Raw genomic sequence first — 5,469 nt, forward strand, 5'->3', positions numbered from 1 at the left:
CTATTTTTTTTTTTTTTTTCGAATTGTTTAAGCAATTATATATGGTTTATAAACATTATTTTAAACATTATGCACTTTTTTTTCAAAGATAGTCGTGTTATTTTATTGCGCTTTGAAGAAACGTGCATAATATTTTGTGCGATGCGCCCTCTTGTGGCATCAGGAGAGAAGCCAAAAACTTTTTTTTCCCCTAACTGAAATTATGTCTTTTAAATTCGAATGTAGTTTTTAAGTCATTTTGACAGCCCTACCAGATACAGCAGGTCCATTAGTACAGATACACCGGACACCATAACCCAATGTGCTCATGCTCTCCAGCAACAAAACAAAAGAAAAACAAGCTCCTTTATCAGTAACAAAGCCTTTAGCTATCCAGCATCTGTGCTGCGACTCAATGAAACGGAACGAGCCTTTCTGAATTCAGCGTGCCGGTGTGTTTTCCACACCTCTCATTAGCCTTGGTGCTGATGTTGTGCTCATTTGCATCTCTACAATAACACACCTCAACATGAAACTGGAATCTGCTAGTTGATTTCCGACAGCTGGAGGGTTTCTTATCACTGTTGTTTTACTTTACTTTGAATATTTTGTATAATCAAATTATTTGCCATCTATGCTTTTGACTCACGACTGAAGTGCTTGGGAAAAAAGTATGTTTGACTGATCAACCGTTGCCAATCACCTACGTGTAAACATATACGTTTATTTATTTGTTGTGCGTTTCCATGGATACATGCATAAATTAATCCATCCTCTATTAACCCGAAGCTTTTGAGCTGATGTTTAGGACAATTGAAAGGAATCAGGGGCTTGTTGATCAAATTATTCTATATAACTTGAAAAAAACTAAATCTGCTTAGGTTCAGCTCCATTACAGGACATTAATTCTCCATTCACGCTTAGTAATAATTATCATGAACCCAGTAATGGAGTGTCTTGCTCTTCATAACAAATGGCTTTGGCCAGGTCTCTCTTCATGATTTCTGGCTTCCCCGGGAACTGCTTTAAAAAAAAAAAAAAAAAAAAGATGTCACTTTTTCATACATATCTTTGGGCAGAATCTAGACAGCTAATACAATGAATCATAGTTTTCACAAAGACATTCGGCAGCACACCTGTTTTCAGCATTGATAATAATCAGAAATGTTACTTGAGCAGAAAATCAGCATAACAGAATGATTTCTGAAGGATCATGTGACACTGAAGACTGGAGTAATGAAGCTGAAAATTCAGCTTTGATCACAGGAATAAATTATATTTTACCATATATTCACATAGCAAACAGTACTTTTACATTTATTTATTTGTTTATTTATTCATTTATTGTTTGTTTGTTTGTGTCTCTGTGTGTGTTTTGATCAAATAAATTAAGCTTTGGTGAGCAGTAGAGACTTCTTTCAAAAACATTAAACCATTAAGACACAAATAAACAAACAAAAATAAATACTACAAAAAATAATTAAATAACTATAAAGTTTGTTGACATATTACAGTTAGATTTTTTTTTTTACAGAGGGTAATACTTAAATAAAATAAAATAAAATAATTCAACATGTTTTACGAATAAAATTGATCAAATAAGGCACATCATATTATTCTAAAGCAAATGACATTTCTGTTTTATCACTGATATTTCAGAAGTTCTAAACTACAGTTTGACAAAACTGTTCTGTTTTGATTTCATACACTGTTTATATATATATATATATATATATATGTTGGAATTTACAACATATTAATATAATATAAGGAATAGGACATCCTACTCCTTCATGCTGTTCAGCACCATGGACAGCGGCAACCTAACACACACACACACACACGCGCACGGCTCATTCAGATTCAACATCTGCACAGCACAAGGCCTGGATGCAAAGATGAGATACTGAGAACCAAAGATACATATGTAAATGCTGATTTGAATTAAAAACACTGTGCTGAAGTAATGAAAATATTAGAGAATTGAGAATTAGGATGACAAAAGTGAAACATCCCAGGCCATTATGATGATGGGAGTTTAAGGAGAAGTGTGCTTCACTGTCACGGAAATAATGCAATAAATCTTACTGATCCTAAAATGAATGCAAAATACATGAGATTCGCCAATGCTTTGTTAAGGAGGGAATGTTTGGCTCATATACTGTATGTGCTGAAAAAAGCATTGCACATGCCTCATATTCATATTACACCCTTATCATTTGAACAGCAACACCCTCCAGCTGCAGAGTATAAATAACTGTGTAAGCAATAAATAAGCATGGTGTTCTGGAGCCTGTGCTGCACCAGTCCAGAGGAAGAAAGGAAGGACAAATTGTTCATTTATTTGTGAAAATCAAGATAACAAGCATGGCAGACCTATGGCTAAGATGGAGCGGGGAGAGGCTGGACTCATTACACGCACTAAACCTATTTAAAGCGCCTCCGTCTAGACTGACACTTGCTGCCGTGTTGTTTGTCAATTTCAATTTGGAGAAATCAGAGGACTCCTTGGCACAGAGGTCAAGGCAATTTCGACGACAATGAATCTCATATATCCACTGGGGGGGATGTGCGAAAAAGCCCTATTAGCTATTAAGAGTGTATCGTTCTCTTTACATATGTGTTGAAACACCAACACTCGTTCGCTCTCCCTGTCTGCCACATGTCACCGTCTTTCTGAGTCATCAGCAAGTTAGGCCAGCACAGACACTGCATGCAGTCAATGAAATATCAGTCCTCAGTCTCTTGGGTATCAAGTTGCATAAAGATATCAGCGTCCACGACTGTTAAAATATGGTGATGTGCAATGCAATCTCAGTATATTAGGACAGTTAGAAACTATTTAATGAAATGTCTGTATGTTAAACACATCTGAACAGAGGCAGTCACAAAGCACGCTCACACACACACACACACACACACACACACACACACGTACACAGCTGGAGAACAGAGGGGGTCTCTTCAGGAGGTGGTTTCATAGGGAACACATGTGTTTTTTGCTCAGTCGCTGTGTGAAGTGACATGCAGGAGCACCAGGTGTCACATTCAGCTCAGCTCACTGCTGTTTCATGTGACAAAGTCAAGTTTATCTGCATGAGTTTAGCTGATATGAAACTTCGGAATCTATTACGTGATGCAATTCAAATTATATAGTCATTTTAAACAAATACACACTGAAAAAAAATCCTTTGAACCAACTCTTAAAAATCTATAATCTTATAGGAAAATGTATTCGTCTTTATTTTTCTTTGTCTGAAATTATATTTATGGTCTGGTTCAAAACCATAAATTTCAATTTAATAATAACAATAATGATAATAATTTTGTCATGACAACTCTCGGAGAGATTGGCATGGTAATGTACATGACAATGTTAATGTATTTGGTCTTGGCGGAATAGATCTGCTACGCTGCTGCTGCTGCTGCGGCAGAGCAAGTACAGAGACTTGCTACTGCCAATACATCCACAACATGCTGCTGTGAGCATGTAAGAAATATTGCTGCTGCAAATATAACATACATGAAATAACCCCCATATCGAATACATGAATCACCAGATCTATACAGGTGGAGCTGGGGAAGGTGGAGGGTTTCTGAAGCAAGCTGCAACTGCTACGGCAAGCACTAGTCATATATTTGAATGTTGAGCAACGAGCTCATTGGCTACCGATACAGGAGAGAACCAATCAGCTGTGCCATGTGATAATGATGTCATTAGGTCAGATTGAGTTAGACCTATCATAATAATAATAATAATAATAATAATAATAAAATTCCCAAAGACCAAAACATTCAAAGTAAAAAGGTTATTTATTATAAAGACCATATAATTCCAAAGTGTTACTTAATGTAGGTCAATATGTTACATTTTGAGCCTTTTACAACTTAATTTCACCATAAACAAAAGCTGAATTAGCTATAATTTGAAATTAGAATTTTTACTTATAATAAAACTAAAAACATTTTGTTAGTCGATATTTAATTTTGTTTACTTTAAGTAAATACATCTTCAAAATACCATTTTTATTGTGCTGTCATTAAAAAATGCATCACATTTTTTGTTATGAGCTAAAAAAGAAAAAATAATTAAAAATAAAGTAATTTTGACAGACAGTACAGCTAGCCATGTGTTCTGCTAGCCAAAATACTACTTGAACAAAATTGTTTAATTTATAGTTTATAGGGAGTGTTATTTGCTTTTAGAAAAACTGAACAAAACCTGATTAGACCATAATAAAAGTGATGTTTTATTAACAAATTTCGGGAGGAGCACGCGCAGATAATTAACACGGCCAGTCCATCATCAGTAATTACACCATCTATCCAATCAGCACAAGAGAGAACCTCTATAAATAATCAAAGCAGCCTTACAAAAAAAAATAATAATTTTTCAGTGCAGTACATTACAGTTATTTACAAGCAGGGGTGAATTCAGGTAAAGGTGGGATAGTTTTGTCACTGAGATTATTAGGAAAAATGTCCCAATTAACCCTAATTCACCCCTATATGTTATCCACTTTGAAAAAACCCAGAAGTCACTTTGTTCATCACAGTAATATCTCAGAATGCATACAGTACAAGCCACTGTCTTTAAGTGCATCTGTAAGAGTGCATATCTTCATGACGATTCCCTGAGCTGTCCTGTAATATTTACCAGTGACCAGTAAAGGGTCAGAAATGAATGGGGCTTGTGGCAAAAATGCTACCAAAATTAACAAAAAAATTAACAAAATTAACCCCATAGTTTTTTTTTTTTTTAGCATTGAACCTTATAACCAATCACACGCGCTTCCGTTGACCTTAGGAATGCAATGGCCAATCAGAGTAAATGCGCTGAAATGAAATCTCCGGAGTTGTTGTTTAGTGTGCACGCTCACTGATTGAATTATTTGCGCTCCTGAGAAAATAACAATATTGATTTCGTAGCTTCAGTGATTATAACGGGAGTTTTTGCATAACTTGCGCCAGACTAGACTAATGTCATGCACCACCATGTTTGTCAGTGAAGCCAGAGCCAGAATAGGCTATATGACGAGCCGTTTCCTCAAAAAGCAGACACAAAACACACACACAAAAAAGTTTTTAAATGTATTTACATTTAAAATTGACATTAATAATCATTATAACAATATTAATTAAAATTAAAGAGCAATAATCAACAATAATGATTTTTTTTCTTCGTAATATTGCACCCACATAGCTCCTGTTTTTAAACGTAGAATTTAGATACAATTGGCAACAGTTTCAAGTATTTTGATTGATTGAAGTAACTGGTTAAATTCAAGTATTTGACATTAAAGACAACACAGATGGTGATGAAAATTGCCCCCACAAATGTAAAAAAAAAAAAAAATCCCCTATGGAAATCAATTCCAGGAGGCAAAAATTGCCACTTAATGGAAAAGTTCATTTCTGACCATGGACCAGTATAATAATATTAGAATATGCACTGAAAAAAAAATGGTAACAGTTTATTAATTATTATCA

This window comes from Sinocyclocheilus rhinocerous, unplaced genomic scaffold (assembly GCF_001515625.1).
Source record: "Sinocyclocheilus rhinocerous isolate Xijiao unplaced genomic scaffold, SAMN03320098_v1.1 scaffold2446, whole genome shotgun sequence".
In the NCBI taxonomy this organism is placed as follows: Eukaryota; Metazoa; Chordata; class Actinopteri; order Cypriniformes; family Cyprinidae; genus Sinocyclocheilus; species Sinocyclocheilus rhinocerous.